Below are 18,285 nucleotides of genomic sequence, written 5' to 3' on the forward strand. Positions count from 1 at the left end.
TACCTGGGTTGCAGGTTTGATCCCCGGTCCTGGTAGGGGCATATGCAAGAGGCGACCAATTGGTGTGTGTCTCTCACATTGATGTTTCTCTCTCTCTCCGCCTTCCTTCCTCTCTTCCACTCCCTCTGAAAAACCAATGGAAAAATATCCTTGAGTGAGGATTAACCCCCCCCCCCCAAAAAAAGGCATAGGCCTCAGAGTCAGGCTGTTGCGCCCAGACCCAGGCTCTCTGAGCTTCAGTCCCCCTCGGTAGACTGGAGATAATAATTGAACATATCTCAGAGGGGTGCCTTTGGAAGCGAAGAAGAGAGTGTGCTCGTGAAGCACTCTGCCTTGTGCTGACACGCAGCACGCATGTGATAAGTGTTGGCTATTGCTAATATTGATTGCTTTTTTCCTCTCTTGGCCCAGAACTAAAACCTATTGAACCAGAAGAGCAAGTGCCTGACTGTTGAAACTATAGAACCAAGTAGCCTTCAATCCCTTAAAATTCACAACCATTATAATCAGAAAGAGCCCAACATAAGAGTATATTAAAACAGTTAACAGGGAGTCAGCGGGAGGGTGGGATATTTTTGCTTGGCAGATGGGAGTTTTAGTTCATGAGTGACATATTTTACCACAGTTGTGATCTTTTCAAATGAAATCATGCTTTTAAAATTATTTGTTTTTAAAATTAACAAATCAAGGTGATTGTGCTAATTTCTGATTACTACGTGATTGTTGCTAAAAATAATTTCATTCTATAGAGGAGCATGTTGAAAACGGATTTGCTCTGAGCAGATGAAGTTTTGCTGCCCTGGTGCTGTTATTAGCTAAGGTCTGAGAAGGCAGAGGAAGGTGAGCAAACTACCACATTTCATTGCCTAAAATGTGCGTTTTTATTCACATTTTAACCTACCTGAAATCACTGTGAGAATGCCCCATGACTTCGACCACTGGCCGGGTAGTCGTCACGGGGGGTCATCACTTTCAGAGCCTGTGTGTCAAAACCAGCAGCAGCTTGGAAGGAAACCTTGGGGCCGATGATGGGTGTCTCTTTAAGAAACGGTGCAAGAGCAGCAGCCCTGATAGAACGAAGCTCACCGCCACCGGGAGGGCGGAAGGGAAGGACATGGTGAAATGAGGGCTGACTTGGGCATGTCAAACTTCGAACAGGAGATTTTAGGAATACTTGAACCCATTTATTTCATTCATTTACTTTTTGATGCATGAATGCAAGAGTGATAGAAGATACATGCCTAAGGGTGCTCTTTCAATAAATACAAAATTTTTAAAATCTAAAGAAAAGAAATAAAAATTTAAGTCTCGCTCCATAGCAAACACGCTTGATAGGCAGTTGTGTAGGCAGGACCTTAGAGGGAATATAGCCCAAGCGCCCCTCTCTATAGCTGTCCAAAGGGAAGTCGCCCAAGGCCGTCCTGGCTCCTTTTGCCTCAGTGCCCATCTCCAGGGGCCCTGTACCTCTTCCTGGGACCCTCATCAGGGTTGCTCGCTGATATTGGTTACACCAATTAACAGTTTCATGGTGGGGGGTGGGCAGGGGGAACAGGGAAAGCTACAGAAAAGGGAAGATGTTTTATTTGGGCTTCAAAGGATACGAAATCTGTCACAAGACAAGGCAGAAATAGCCGCGGTGAGTGCTGGGGGTTGGGTATGTTCTGTGATGATTTGTTACGGCCCCATCTTTCCGTGATCCAGTTTGCTCACCTGTAGAGAGGACAAGAAAACTGCCCTTGCCTCCCTCCCAGGGTCCCTGGGAATGTTGTAGGACGTACCGAAGGCAGAGATGTTTGAAACCTATAAAGTGCTGTACAAATCATCACCTAACCCTCAGCCCCCGGTACAAGCATCAACTGTCAACAGAGAGGGTGAGAACAAACATGTTTTTCAAGTTGATGAATTCTTTTAATCTGTGCACTGAACCCTTCCAGGAATGGTTTTCATGAATGTCCATGGCCTGCACCTGGAACACCAGGCCTCTCGTCTCTTACTAAAACACTGATAAAACAGTCTGGTTTGCCTTTATGGATACATTAAAAATTATATTTTCAGAGAGGACAACTGAAAACCAGTGTTGTCAGTTTGACATTCCCCGGCATTTTCAGGCTGCTGATGTCTATATGCAAACAATACATTTAGAAATCAAAGGGGTGCCTGATGAATTTCTTTGTCCCCAATTTGCATAGAGGAGAGGCCAGCAGAAAAATATAGTGGCAATCACATTTTAATAGTAATGAAACAACGAGGCGTTTTGACCGTAGATGGGTGTTTAAATAATCATGAAAGCAGCAGCTGGCTCCTTTCTCTCTCATGCAATTAGGAGCTGTTTTCCCTGCGAGGAATGCTCAAAGGCAATCACACCTCACCACGGTTCCAAAGTCTGTCTGAGAGACCGACTTCTCTTCCAAGGCCATGTAAAAGAAGGAAAAGCACACGTATTTTTCTATCTTGGTGTAATATGACCTCAGAGAAAGGTTACTAGCTTGGAGCAGAAATGTTACTTCCTCCTAGTGTCAAGGTGAGCGCTGTTCCTTCTAGGGCTTGGAGAGGATTGTGTCCGGTGAGGTGCCTGCCCAGGATCGCCCAGTGCTGTCAGCAAACAAAGGCTCTTGGTGGGAAGGGTGAGAGAAAGCGTGTATAGGTACAGAGTTGCCATATGTGAGCGGCTCTGGGAACAGCAAAGTTCTGTAAATCATCCTGTTGCAGCCAGCTTAATGCTCTGAACAATAGTAAGAGCCCCCGTGCAGAAACCACCTGGCGGGCAGACTGCAGATCTTGCTCCAGGCAGAAGTTCTCGAAGTGGGAGAGGAGAGAACTTGGAAATCCAGCCTCGGGCCGCCCCCTCTGCAGTGCCAGTGAAGGGGCCCTGCCACAGTAGGGATCCTCGCTGCTGATTACAGCCAGTGTAATTCTTTCAGACTGAAGACTGCTCCCCAGTTGACTTCAGTCCACAGTGTTCACTGGCCGCCTCTTGCGTGTCCAGCATGGCGCTGGGTCTTCGGGAGGGATTTAGAAGACTCACCATCCGTAGAGTGGTGTGTGCTTTACACAGTGTTTTCACTGAAGGTGGTGTATATTTTCGCCTTCCTGAGGGGTAAGAAAGGGTATAGAAGTGGTTTCTTTGGGAAGAGAAGTAAAATAAACTCATCATAGCTCAAATGTATTGATCATTGACCAGACTTATTTACTGAATTCTCGTATTTAATTCTCACAACTGCTTTACAAGGGAGGCACTGTTCTTATCCCCAGTTTGCAGGTGACAAAACAGAGGCTCAGAGAGATTAAGTGAACTGCCAGGTCATACCATTAGGATGTGGCAGAGCCGAGGCTCCACGCCAGCTAAGGCAGAGCCTGCAGTCTTTGGGGTCCCTATGATATGCTGCCTGTTCCCCTGTTTTGACACTTAGTCCTGTTCCTCCCCTAGGGAGAGACATTCAACAGGCATTAAGAGCCTACTGTGTGTCAAAAAAAGCTCTACTCTGGGGATGTAGTCATTCATTCAGCAAGTATTTCCTGAGTGCTCACTATGTGGCAGGCATTGTTTTGTGCTTGGAGCACATCAGTGAACCAAGCTCTTTACCCTCCTGGAGCTTACATTTTATTGGGGCAGACAACTCACAAAATATGTTTAAGGAAATGGTGTATATTAGAAAGTGATAAGCTCTATGGAAAAAAGAAACCCTGGGGCACAGTAAAAGGTACCAGGAGTGCTGGAGTGGGGTAGGAAGACAGAATACACTTGTAAATAAGGTGGGTAGGGGAGGTCTCATTGAGAAGGTGTCGTTCAAGTACAAACACTGAAGGAAATGAGGACAGCAGTGGTACCTTTACATAGGAAACAGCATTTAAGACAGAGGTAATGGACAATGCGCGTCGTGTTCAAAGAAAAGTAAGAAGGAAGTGTGGCCAGATCAGTGGCCACAGTGGAGAGCAATAGTGTCACATGTGGGATCCAGGCCATGGCAGGCCTTGTAGGCCATTGTACAGACTTTGACTTTCACTCTGAGTCAAATGGAAAGCCTGGCCAGGCGCTGAGCAGAGGGCCAGCATGTTCTGACTTCCGTGTTTTAAGCACAGCCCTGGCTGCTGTTTTGAGAATGAACCCTAAGGGGGTAAGGTGGAGGCAGGAAGGCCAGTCAGGAGACCACTGCATCGAACCAGATAACAGACGATGCCCAACAGGCCTGTGATGGTGAGAAGAGTCAGATTCTGCAGGTTTAGCAGGTCGTGAGACCAACTGAAACCTGGTGAAAAGAAAGCTGTTTTTATAAAAGAGGAACCTCAAGTAGGAACTTGTGAATGGTGATTTTTAAAACAGAGAAATGGAGCCAGCTAGGAATGAACTATACTTATAATGATCCAACAGAAAGCACAGCAATTGTAAAACTAGAACAAATAATGCAGTCTTTGTTTTTATTACTTATATAATTAAATTCAGTGTATTCATGCAAATAAGCAAACCGCACTAGCAAAACCACTTCACTTATGACTGTATCCTCGTGATTGTGCTGTGTGCAGCCCATAGAAAGAGTATTTTAGGAGCCATTGCTTCTTTGTTTTCCAAGCTGAACTTGAATTGAAAGGAAGCAAAAGCGCACATATTGTTTAACAGTTCCTGATCTCTGTGACTATGGACACCTTGTGATTATGAGAATTCAAGGGGGGGTTGTTTATTTTTTCTTCTTACAGATTCCCTCTATAGGACACAAATTGGAAAACTGAAGTAGCCAGGTGGATTTAACATCTCTAGCTCATGAGAGGAGGAGGAGCTGTACCTGGTGAGGAAGGCAGTCATCCTTGGCCTGGTGTTCTTACCCTCTCTGAATGTAGCAAAGGAAGCGTTTGCTGTAAGATGGACTGGATCATCATTTGATCTTTATGAAGGTGAGTGTGGGAAGGGGATGCGCATCAGTAGTGCTTACTGACTGAGTCCTGGGTGCCACCACTCTGCTGTCTTACTCACCTTTGAACCCAGCTTGCGGTCTTTTAATTCAGCCTGACATTGCTCTTGATTGAGGTGCACACTGTCTTTAATGTTCACAGTTCAATGACAATCTTGCTTTCTGCTCAGCCACATGCTTAATGGTCTTATATTAAGGGAACATCATTCTCAGTGGAGCTTGCTCTAAAACGTGGACTCTGATGCTGGCTTCAGTTCTGAACATGACGAGCTAGCCTGGAAGATCTATATACTCCTGCTTGCCGGTGGCAAATTGTGCAGCCAATATCGGACTGCAGGTTAAGAAAGCTGTTTTTGTAAAAGAGGAACATTAAGTAGGAACTTGTGAATGGTGATTTAAAAAACCAAGCATGCCTGTATTCTTTAATTAATATAGCGCTTTAATCTAATGAAGCGCTTTAGGCTAACGGAGTGCTTTGATTAATGAAGCGTTTTAATTAATGAATCGCTTTAATCTAATGAAAATTAAAGCGCTTGATTAGATCCCAGCTGGGAATTGAGCCTGAAACCCCGGCATGTGCCCTGACTGGGAATCGAACCAGGATCTCCTGGATCATAGCTCTGATGCTCAAATGCTGAGCCATGCCAGCCAGACTAAAACATATTTTTTTTAAAAAGTGCTTCATTAATCAAAGCGCTTCATTAATTAAGCACTAGATTAGATCAAAGCACTTGATTAGATTAAAGCACTTGATTAGATTAAATGCAAGTGTCCCTGAAGGAAACTACTATGGATAGATGTCTAGGCTTATTCTCTTCAAAATATGCTTAAACCCTCAAGGCATTCTTATTAATTGGGATCACTATTTCTGGAAGTTCTAGCCACAAAAAACAAGAAAATGAAATAAGTAAACAATACTATTATTATTTGTGAGAATTAATTAGAAATAACAAAAGTTCAGTAAGGAGCCACTGCTAAAAACCACATTTTGCATCTTTGAGGAAAAGCTTACAGAAGATCACCCCTGACTGGGCAGAGCCTCAGACCTCAACTTGCTCACTGAAGGCAAAAGGGACATTAATTCTTACACTAAACTTTGTCTATACTCCAAGCTGAGATCAGAAGAAAGGGAAAAGTTTGTGAACTCCATGTCCAAGAATAAACGTGGAGGGCCGAAAACTAAGGCTTCCTTATTTTTAACCATCTCAAAATTAAACCAGACATTCTACACCAAGGACCACTGCTATAAGAATCTTGGATACATAAATTTCTTACATTTTTTTATACTCTGATTATTCTTCATATATCTCACTCTATTACCACACACACACACACACACACACACACACACAGATTCATATAAAATTTTAATAAGAGCCTGTGAGTTTGCTTTCAGGAACCGTGGTAAGATCCATTCTATCCTACAACCAGATTGGAGAAACCCCAAGGGATACAGAAGATGGTAGCAGGGACTGAGGTTGTCACTGGGCTGGATTTGGGGAAACAGAATGCCAGGAGTTCAAATGTACCTGAAACTCCTCTTGGAGGTACAGACAGGTCCAGCCCATGAGAACAGCCGGGGAAGCAGGGATAATAGCCTGAATCTTGGAGGTCATCTCAAAGAATATTAGAATATTTCTTTTGGTTTCAAAATATCTCCCTCATAGCTTTCAGTACACGGATCTTTACAAGTGTGTCTGAATCTAAGAAAATTGCTTCATGGCAAGGCATACGGTTTTCCCGTTGCCATGGAAACAGGAGCTCTCTCTCTCTCTCTCTCTCTCTCTCATACACACATGCAGACTCTATCTTAGTCTATTCTCAGGGAAATGCCTTTCATGCCTTCTCCTTCTGGTGTTCTTTCTACTTCTAAGAAAGGCATTCAGAGCCCAAATTTTACTAATTCGTACCATCTAGTTGTTGTCCATAATCTCCTTTGTTGACATTAAAAATTCTGATTTTAGGTTTTTCTTCAACATAATCTCTCCTGTAAGTGAAATAACCTATTACTTACCCCTTCACCTGCCCCAGCTTTTCTCTCACTTCTTAAAGGGACATAGGTTGGGGGCTCGATCCCCGGAGGGGGGGCGTGCAGGAGGCAGCTGGTCAATGACTCATCATTGATGTTTCTCTCTCTCTCTCTCTCTCCCCCTTCCTCTCTCTGAAATCAATAAAGATACAATAAAAAAAAAAAGAAAAAAACCTATTTCGGATGCTACATGAATCATGACGCAATTCATGTATTTTATTTCCTTAAATATTCTCTACCCAAAATATTGTTTTTAACTGGCAAAAGAGCGGTTCTTCGGAAGAATGTTGATGAGTCACACGTGCATGTGAGTAGGGGACTGTCGTTGTCTGGTTTGGTTTTCAATCTAAGTCAACTTGAGAAGAAACTAAGCAAACTCAGAGGAGCCATTGGTTTCAACGAGGCCTCCTGGGCCCTGCAGTCCGACCGCCCACCGCCCAGTCCTCTCGCGAGCCGACTCCGAGCTCAGGACCGAGCACAAGGCCGGTGGCTGCGCGTGGGAGCCTGGCCCGGGGCTGCACCCCGGTGTGGGCTTTCGCTTCCCTGAACGAGGCCGCGCCACCGGAACCTCAACATGAGCGACTGGAGCTGGGCAGCGCCGAGCGCCCGACGCCATCGCCCTACTTGGGCCTCACGCCCGGGCCCTGCGGGGCGCGCGGGGAAACTGCACAGATACGTGCAAAAGAATGAAGCCAGACCCCCTCCTTACACCACGCAGTCCTCGGACTCACAGATGCGCGTCTGCAGGATCGGCTCCACCAGGTACCGAGGGTTGGCGCGGGGCATGCTGCGCGCACCCTTCGCCCTGCGGGCTCCCTTCTAGACGCCTCCAGTTCTGTTTCCATCCGGTCCTTTAGTGCGTCACATCCGGTTAAAAAGAAATCCCAAGCTATGCCAATTACAAGGCTACTTTTATTACATTAAACTGAACAAAGCGTGAGAACGGGAGGAAGGTGGAGGAAGTCTCATTTAAATGGCTCAGCCGACCACCTTGAAACCGGAAACGCTGAAGCCTAAGGAACCTCCTTCCGCAAACAGCGTCGCTGACAGGATCAATGGTGGCCGGGGGCACGTTGGCGTGGGCACGTCATGCACCCTACGTCACACGCCCCTCTCAGCTGGGCAGGAGGGAGGGCTGGCTGGGGCCGCCGCGGGGAGGCAGCCTGGGGGCGGGGCCACGGCGTTTGGAGGGAAAGTTGCTCTTCGCGTCGGTTGCGTTCCCCCGCGAGGATCCCGCGTCTGCCCAGCGTGCGGCCTCCGGGTTGCGGAGCAGCGCAGCCGGCGCAGGGAGAGGAACGGCAGCGCGAGGCCTGATGGGGACGCGGGAAGCGGAGAGCAGCTCCTGGCTGCAGGATGCGTCAGACCGGTGAGTGTGGCGTCCGGCTTCTCGGGACGAGCCTGCGGGTCTGAGGAAGTTGTTTGTTTTTTTAAAAATTTTTTTTGGTTAATCCTCACCTGAGGATATTTTTTCCATTGCATTTCAGAGCGAGTGGAAGGGGGGGAGAGGGAGAGAGGGAGACGTCGATGTGAGAGAGACGCAGCGACTGGTTGCTTCCCGCAGGCGCCTCAACAGGGGGTGGGACGCGCCGCTGACCGGGACGTGAACCCCGACCCTTTGGTGCACAGACGCTGTGACCACTGAGCCGCACCTGCGGGGGCGGAGTCGTTCTTGTAGACGGGCATCGACGGACTCGGCAGGTATTTACTAATCGACCGTGAAGTGAAGAGCCAGGCGTGCTCTAAGCCCATGAGAAGTGCTCCTTTCCCGCCTCCTGATGGCTCAGCGGCCCCCGATCCGCCCGGGGCTGCGAGCTGGCCCCCAGATTCCTAAAGGGCTTACAACCCAACACACACAAAAAACCCCAAACAATCCAGTTAAAAAAATGGGCGAAGGACCTGAATGGACGCTTCTCCAAAGAGGATTCACAGATGGCCAAGAGACATACAAAAGCCGCTCAGCACCACGAACCCTCAGAGGGGCAAGTGAAAACCACGTGAGGCGCCGACTGGCTGCGTCCGAGCGGCCGTCACCCGGGCGTCAGCAAAACGGCGCGTGCTGGCCCGGATGCGGAGACGGCCCTCTGCACTGCTGCGGGAGTGCAGTTGGTGCAGTGACTGGAGAGCAGTGTGGAGTTTCCTCCAAAGATTGAAAATGGAACCGCCTTATGGCCCAGATTCCACTTCTGGGAATTTATCCGAAGAAACACTACTTCCAAAGAATATATGCACCTCTCTGTGCTTTGTAGGGTTATTTACAGTAGCCAAGATCTGGAAGCATCCTAAGAGCCCATCAGTAGATGGGTGGACAGAAAGCTGGAACATTGGCACCCTGGAATACTACTCGGCCATAAAGGAGGAAGTCTTGCTTTTGGCGGCAGCACGGATGCACCTGGAGAGTATTATGCTAACTGAAGTAAGCCAGTCAGACAAAGACAGGGACCACATGGTTTCACTTAAATGCGGAATCTAATGAACAAAATAAAGTAGCAGAATAGAAACAGACTCATAGATACGGAAACCAGACAGGTTTCAGAGGGGAGGGGACCCTGGGTGAAAAAGGTGAAGGGATTAAGAAAAAACAATCCAGCTCAGACACAGACAACAGTGTGGTGATGACCAGAGGGAAAAGGGGGTGGCGGGAGGTAGAAGAGGGTAAAGGGGTGATAAACGGGGATGGAAGGAGACTTGACTTTGGGAGGTGAGCACACAATATACAGATGAAGTATTAAAGAATTGTATACCTGAAACCTATGTAATTTTATTAACCAATGTCACCCCAGTAAATTAAAATTTTTTTTAAATGCAACTCTTCTGAGAGCAATAATGCCCAAACCCCTCACATGTAAAAATAAAGAGTGGGGAAGTATCACAGCCATTTAATTAATACACATATAATATTTTTTAGGTTTTGTGACATTTGTGATTTTATCAGCTTTTAAAATTTTGTTATATTGTCTAAATAAATATCCATGTTAATATCTTAAAAAATCACTCGCATGTGAGTTTTTCTTTCAATAATTTGCTTATAGAGTACACCTCTTGGAAATAGAAAAGGGCATTAATGCCACTGTCACCATCCAGAGCGGTGTGGGCAGATTGACAGCTGCTCTACTTGTTCTGATGTCTTGCCTGCTGACTGGATAGGTGGCTGGTGGGTTGCCCTCAAATCTTGGAATATTGGTTCCAGCTTTAAAATATGGTTTCTCATCCTGTTTTTACCGCTGAATCAATGTGAATTCGAAAAATCATTCAACCCCTTTATGTCTTAGAGTTTTCATATGCAAAATGGAAAGAATATCTGTCTGTACTTCTGTCCGGAGGAACTATCTAACGCCATTGAAACTGGTTATGGCCATCACAATTTGATGGAGAGGTCTGATCTCAGGGCAGCACACAGATGCACGCTGACCGGGGAATTTGTGGCACCTCTGTGGCTGGGTCCCACAGAAGGTTTCTGGAGCGAGACGCTGATTGGTGGAGTTCTGTGGCTAGAGAAGACAGATATGGTGTTATTTCTAGAACAGTGGTGCCCCAAAAGGCCAAGTCCAGTTGGGTCCGATCTATAGCCAATGAGAAAAATAAGAGTAAAGGTGGTATGTGTGTATCTGTGTATGAATGTGCGTGTTGTTGCCAGCTGTTCTGTCCTCTGAGATAGAGTCCTTCCTATTTTGGGGTGGTAAGTGGGTGTTTTTAATGTACGTAAAATGAACTCGCCCACAAGTTTCCAAAGTCTGCTTGAAAATGTTGAGCTGAAGGACAACCCTGCTATTGTTTCCTAGATGTTCTGTGACCTGGTTTTGTCAGTCAATGATTAATTTACTTTGGCCAGAAGAGATAATGCCAAGCTTTGGAAATTTACCCAGTGTAGTTTCTTAAGTGAAAGGACACTAACATTTACTGAGCGTTATACCTTGTGCCAGGAACATGTTGGTGCTTTCATATCCGTTATTGCATTAAAATCTTCTTAGTAATTCTATGAGGTTGGAAATATTACATCCATTTAAAATAAAAGAAATCTGAAGCTCAGAGAAGACAAGTTACTTGATCAGGTTCCTGAGTTGTTAACCGGCAAAGTATGAATTTGACCTGAGTTTGAGCCCAAAGTCCACAGTCTTTTAACCTCACTAGCCTATTCCCAAAACAAAACCACAAGACACATATTTTAATCTGGGGTATACTTTTGATGTTAACAAAGGGCTATTTGGGGACTGGCATTTTAATCCTGAGACCTAAAAAGAAATCATGAAAACACTTTAGGGGTACAGGAGACTCACTGTTAAAAGAGATAATCTTGGCTTGACCAAGCCTAGTTCATCCATGACACCAGGGCCTCTTTCTATCTGTAAAGTGTGTGAGGGAACCTGAAGGGGTCCCAAGGCCAAAGACCAAGTGGGACCCAGTGCCTAAGTCACACTGTGGTCCTGAGTGCATTCCAGAGCTAGACATAAAGTATTCTGGATGATCTCTTTTTTGGTATCATCTGTCCTTGATTGTCCCCTGTCCCTAAGAATAACTGATGTTGACTGGATTTCATGACATAGAAACAATTCATTTGCTGTCCAGGGCCATGGCCAGGAATTGCCCTTATATATAATGATACATGAGCCAGGGTTTATTTCTATATTTAATACCTTGTTTTATCTGTGATTGAAGTCTATAAAGAGGGCAAAGAAAAGCTAATGTCCTGAATTTTCAAGGTTTTAAGGGTAAGAAACCAGTTCAAGGGAAGGCAAATCCTTTGGACAGAATGACCAAAAGTCTCGTAAGCCCCAGGTTTGCAAACCTTAGTTAAAAATATAGAGTCCTGATCCTCCTGCCTAAAGGTTTCTATTTAGTAGGTCTGGGGTGGGATCCTGGTGTTAGTGTTTTAACAAACAAATCGGGATTCAGTGCAGGCAAAAGATTGAATGAACATACACTGGGAAACAATTCTAAGATATATTTCCTTCAAGGGGGATGTAATGATTTACTTGCTAGATAGAGGCTTATCCTTTATAATTTTTCTTTTCAACTGATAGAGACAAAGGAAAAGCTCTTTTTTACTCTAATGCTGAAAGGAAACCACATAAGCCTCCAAATAGTAACTCCTTTTCTGCATATGTTTCCATATAAAAAATGGGCCAAAGAGAAGAATCCTTAGCTGTGGAGAATTTCAGAAGGTTGAGGTTCAAGGTGGGGGCAACTACCAAGGAATGCTGAAGACCCAACAAAAGACACCCTCACACAAGCCCTTCATAATAACAAGGAACGTGCTGGGCCTGGGGAAGCATGAAGGCCACAAATCTGGACTGAGAAGTCACTCTAATTCAAAAGTCCTTTGGAATTTCCAGATGGTTCTGTTTTTATCGAGTGTACAAGTCAGCCTATCTTGCAAATGCTGCAGGAAAATGGCAAGCCCTGGCTGGCTGCCACGCTTCTCCAAGGTCACGCATCGCGAGCAGGGCTGTCTTCATGGGTGTTCGTGGGCAGGGAGCCATTCTCCTTAATCAGCCCTGGACTGAGCCAGTTGTCAAATATATTGAACATTGTCCCTAACTGTACCAGGGCCTTTTGGGCAAGTTGTGACATAGAAGGTCACAAAGAGTGAAGAGCGTAAAGAGTGCCTTGAGGAAGGAGAGCTGGAACCTGAGGCAAGGTGGCAGGAGGAAGAGCAAGGCATACAGATAAAAATACTTAAAATCCTGTCAGCTACTAATTGGGGAAACTAGGCCAGGGATGGCAAAGTTTCTTTAGGAAAATCAAGGCTGAAGGCAGAGTCAGAGATCACAATCCCTGATTGATTACTAATGTCTGCCAAGAGTTCAACAATGGGTGTGTGTGTGTGTGAGATACTCATTAGCCCTGCTCTAGTTGACATGGAGCTACATTTGAAACTCTTTGGCCTTTGCTGATTTTTCTTTTCAAAAACACACAACAGCTTTTTCTTTCTACTCATAAATATACATGACCATCTACATGCTTCTTGAATAAGAGATTGATAGTAGTTTAGGCAGGATCTATCAGAGATATCTAGGCTAATGAGCAGTAAATGCCACTCAACATATGTCTCTAAAAGCTACGAGCAGGGAAATCCCTACAAGTTGGCCTTCCCTGTGTAGTCACTGATTCTCTTGGCAACACATGTCCAACGCATCAGGTTCTCCCATTCCCTGGAAGTAACTGTCACCCTCAGATCTCCTGAAGTGGATCATGACTGTGGTTGGACTTATAACATCTGTCCCTGGGCTTCACACAGAACACATGGTAGATTAATATGAGTTATGACTATGAAATCACCAGCACTTCCATCATAACTGAGCTCTCTAGAACATCTGTACCACTTTGATGGTGTTGTTATTTCCATTGTGTCCAGCTGAGTGGATGAGAAATGGTACAGAGTGGGCACCCACCTTGCTTCCGTATTGTTCCTCTGCCTGCCTTTTGGCTATTTTTTATAAAATCAAGTTTCCTTCAGTATTAAATCATCTTGTTTTCAGGGACACCCTTCTCTTTAGAAGGGGTGTTTCCACTGGAAAACATCACCAAATTTTCTGACACCAAAGAATTCTCTTTGAAGTTTGACCTGAAAGTTTTGTGCTTTGGGCTTTTTGGGAGTTGGTGTACTTGTGGTATTGGGTTGTTTTAGTTGAGGTTCTCCAGAGAAATAGAACTAATAGGATATGTAAAGATGTATCTTTATCTATATATCTTTATCAATATATATGTATATGTATAAAGACATATATATCTTTATATATCAAGATAGGATAGAGATCTTTATACTGTATATTGAGAGGTCCCATAATCTGCCATCTGCAAGCTGGAGAACCAGGAAAGCTGGTGGTGTAATTCAGCCTGAGTCTGAAGGCTAAAGAACCAGGCAGTGATGTCCAAGGGCAGGAGAAGATGTCCCAGCTTCACTTTTTTGTTTTACTCAGTTCCTCAGTGGGTTGGATGATGCTCACCTGCCTGGGTGGAGCTATTTTCTTTACTCAGCCTACTGACTCAAATGCTCATCTCTCCCAGGAACACCCTCAACAGACACACTTAGAAATACTGTCTTACCAGCTCTCTGGGCATCCCTTAGCCCAGTAAGTTAATACATAAAAATTAACCATCACATGGGTTGAGAGCATAGAGCCTAAATCTAAAAATCATTAAGATTTAGAAAAATAGTGATTTGATTTCTAATGCTAATTGTAGAAAAAATGCCATTGGGCAACTGTGTGGGGAGATATAGGGGAAACAGCAGTAGGATGGGGAGAAGATAGTTTTTGGCCATTTAACCTGTTTTCTGTTAAGTGAATTGATAGTTCTGCTTGTTGAGTTGTCAGTATAACTTAGGAGTTCAAGAGCTACATCTGACTTCAGATCCTAATCCACTGCTTATTAACAGTGTGACCTTGGGCTAATTATTTAACCTCTATAAGCCTCAGTTTTGTCAGTTGTAAAATGGATGAAATAATAGTTATATGTTTTCAAAGAATCAACTTTTGTTTTCATTGATTTTCGCTGTTGTTTTGCTTTTCTCTTTCATTTATTTTTACTCTAATCTGTATTGTTTCCTTCCTTCTATGTGCTTTGGGTTTATTGTGCTCTTCTTTTTTTGTAGTTGTTATTGATTTGATTTCTTTTTTCTTTTTTAATATAGGTATTTACAGCTATAAAGTTCCCTCTAATCATTGCCTTCACTGTATCACATAAGCTCTGGTATGTTGTGTTTTTATTTTCATTTATCTCCAAGTATTTTCTAATCTCTCTTGTTATTTTCCTTGACTTATAGGCTATTTAGGCATGTGTTGTTTAACTTCCATCTTATTTGTGAGTTCCCCAAATTTCCTTCTGTTAATTTCAATTTCATTCCATCCTGGTCCAAGAATACATTTTGTAACTTTGGTCTTTTAAATTTTGTTTCATGTTTAAAGTTGTTTAAAGTTGTTTTAGACTAACATATTGTCTAGGCTGCAGAGTGTTCCACGTGCACTTGAGAAAAATGTATTGTGTTCAGTTAAGTGTTTCATAGATGTCTGTTAAGGCCGATTGGTTTATAGTGTTGTTCAAGTCTTCTCTTTCCTTGCAAGAATTGCAGCCCTGGATAGTTGCGTCTTCTCATGGAGTTGCCCTCTCTATTCATTCTTCAAGGAAGCCCCCTTTCTCTGAACTTTAAATTACCTGGTTTTCTCTCTAGCTTTATATTAGAGTGGAGTCCACAAGTCTCTGTTGTTGGAGATGACCCACCACTAGGACCAGCATATGCATATCTTTAGGCCCAGATTCGTCAAGGCCTTGAGAATTCCGAGGAGCCCCACACCATCTTTGTCTTGGGGAAGTCACTGCTTTCTGCAGGCTCTGAGGGCACTAATCCAGCCATCTTTGGTCTTACACAGAATCATGAATAGTCATTATGTAAAATTCTTTTAATTGATCTTTTCACTGTTCATATTAGTTAAGCTATAGTTAGTTGCCTATAACACTAATGCGCAAAAGCATTGTACACTGAAATGCTATAACTGGACCATTACCAAGTTACAGCGGAATACAAGCCAAGACATCAAGATTAGGGGCTGGAAAACACACTCTCAACCTAAGTGCTTAAAGCCACCACCACTCTGGATGAGGAAAAGCACTTCAGGGTCAGCTCTCGTGACTGAAAGTGAGATCCTGGGGACCTAGGAAAAATTCAGCGGCTTTTTCTTTAATTTTCTAATCACATGTTTGCACCAGACTTAAACAGCATAAGGAAAATGAAGCAGGGAAACTGCGTCTCCATCCAGCTGCTGTAACTCCCTCTCCTGCTGGTCGCTGTTAACGTCCTGGAAAGAGGGGTCTGCAGTTGCCTCCTGGTACTCAGTCCCCTGCAGTCGTCAACATGCAGTGAGCAGCCTGGCTTCCCCCTCCACCCCTCTAGAAAGATCAACAGGGATGATGCTCTCCTGTCAAGTATAATGTCTGGGTTCATCATTCTCTACCTGTTTGAGAGTGCCAAGTGAATGAATTGATCCTCACACCCCAAACCTTCTCCTTCTTCTCTCACCTTCTGGGGTATCGTCTCATTTTTCTGCCTGCAGCTCTGGCTCCCTCTAACCTCCCTGGCTCCTCCTCTTCCTCTTAGTATTAGTACCTATAATGACATAATCTATATCTCCGGTGTCTGCCTGTGACTTCCATGCTTTGAGCTGTAAAGGCCTGCTGGACACCGACGTCGACACCAGTATTTAGCAGATATCTCCAACTCAGTGTGCCTCAGACTGTACAAACTGTTCCCTAAACTGCTCCTCTTCGTGTCTTCCTCAGTCCCCACACCTCCCAGCCTGGAAATGCTGAGTCATTAAATATTCTCTCTCTCTCTCATCCATTATGGTTCTCACAAGCCTTCTTAGATGTCTCTCCTCTCCATCCCCACTGCCTTCCTAGCTATCTCCCTGACTATAGGCAATCCTCTCTTTCTAGTCACATTGCTACTGGAATTTTCTTGATATCACAGATCTGATCAGTGTCAGGCCTTAGAGGTCTCCCAAAGGGAGGTCCCTGTTAACCCAAAACAGTGCAGTTTTATGTTGGGTGTTCTGTTACTCCATCTGGTTAGCATATCCTTTCACTCTCAAAAGCCACCCATTTAGATGATGAATTACATGGTCATCCTACCACGGCTAACAGGATAGAAGCCAAACTCTCTGATCCGGCTGACCATCTGGCCCCAGGCTGACTTTCTAGCTCCATCTTCACTCTGGCCACCTGCCTTTCCTTAGACATACTAAACTGTTTCCCATTTCCTTGTCCATACACTTCTCTCTTCCTAAACATCTTTCCCCCATTTCCAACTTCTCAACTCCTCCTTAACCTTCACTGCCCAGCCAAAATAGCACCTGTTCTGTGAAACACCGTATCCTGCCTCCTCCAAGCCCAGGCCCCCGTTGTGATCCTACAGCAGTAATTTGTTCAAACCTCTGTTACGGGTTCTACTTTGAATCTGGCGCGACACCTGGCACATGGCAGGTCTTCAAAGTACTTTGAAAGAGAGGCTTTAAAGAAGTGTGAAACCACCAGTATTTTCTCTGGCTCTGATTAGAATTAAGAGCTTTTATTCTCCATCTGGGACTTGCTTGAGAAAATTCAGCATGTCAGAGCCAAGTTTCTCTCTTCTTCATCTGTAAAGCCTACCCATGTGAACCCAATAGGGTGCTAAGAACAAGTCCTGCTGTTGAGGTATAACATGGTGAAAGAAGGAGTGAGATGGGCCTCCCAATCTCCTGTCATCTGTCCCCTCAGCCTAGGGCCTTTTAGGGGGGCCAGGAGATTCAGAGATGTGGCAGATGGTTAAGTAGAGAATGTACCTATGGGAGGTCAGAATGAATTCTCTCAATACGAATGAAACTAATTAGAAGAGTAACCATTTTTTGAATATGCACATGGGTCAAATACTGTGCTAAGAGTTTTATATACCACTTCTTTATGTGAAGCCCAACTTGTAAGATAGATATTGTGAATTCCCGTTTTACACTTGAGGAAACTGAAGCTCGGAGAGGTTAGGTAATTTACCAAGGGCACAAAGCTAGTAAAAGGATTGAGATGCATAATCAGAATAGTAATAATGCACATGTATATGCCAGGATCTCTATGAAGTGTGCCGCTTGGTCCTTACAACCACCCTATGAAGTAAAATACTATTATATCTCCATTATCAAATGGGGAAATCTTTAAGCAACCAGCCCAAGGTCACGTAGCTAGTAAGAAACTGTGCCAGTCAACTAATTCCAGGTCTTTTTAAATTGGCTCCCTCAGCTCATTCTCTGTTGCCAGCATCCATCTGATACTCTTCCCTTGCTCCTCAAAGTGTAGTCTGTAGACCAGCAGCATCAATATCACCTTGAAATATGTTAGAAAGATCTTGAGCTCCACTCCAGTTCCAGGGAATGAGAATCTGTTTTGTAACAGACCAGATCTTGGTCTATCCCAGTGTGTCTCAGCCTTGTCTGCATGTTGATCTCCCTTGGGGAGCTGTCAAGATTTCTGATGCCTGGGCTCCACTGGCAGCATTCCACTTTAATTGTCTGAGTGTGGGCTGGGTACTGGGCTTTTAAAAGCTTCCCAGGGGATTGTGATGTGAAAGCAGTCTGAAAACCACTGTTTTAAGCAAATACAGCCATTGGTTCCTTCCCTCCCTCCCTCCCTCCCTCCCTCCCTCCCTCCCTCCCTCCCTCCCTCCCTCCCTCCCTCCCTCCCTTCCTCCTCATGTGCACCTAACCTTCCTAGGTATAAGCACAGCTTGTTGGGGAGATGGACAAACAAACAGTTCCAATATAGTAGAATAAACACTACGAAAATCCTTATCCCAAGGGCCAGGGGAGATCCAGAGGCGAGCCTGATGTCCAA

Source organism: Miniopterus schreibersii, assembly GCF_964146895.1.
Source record: "Miniopterus schreibersii genome assembly, chromosome: 9".
NCBI classification, from domain to species: Eukaryota; Metazoa; Chordata; class Mammalia; order Chiroptera; family Miniopteridae; genus Miniopterus; species Miniopterus schreibersii.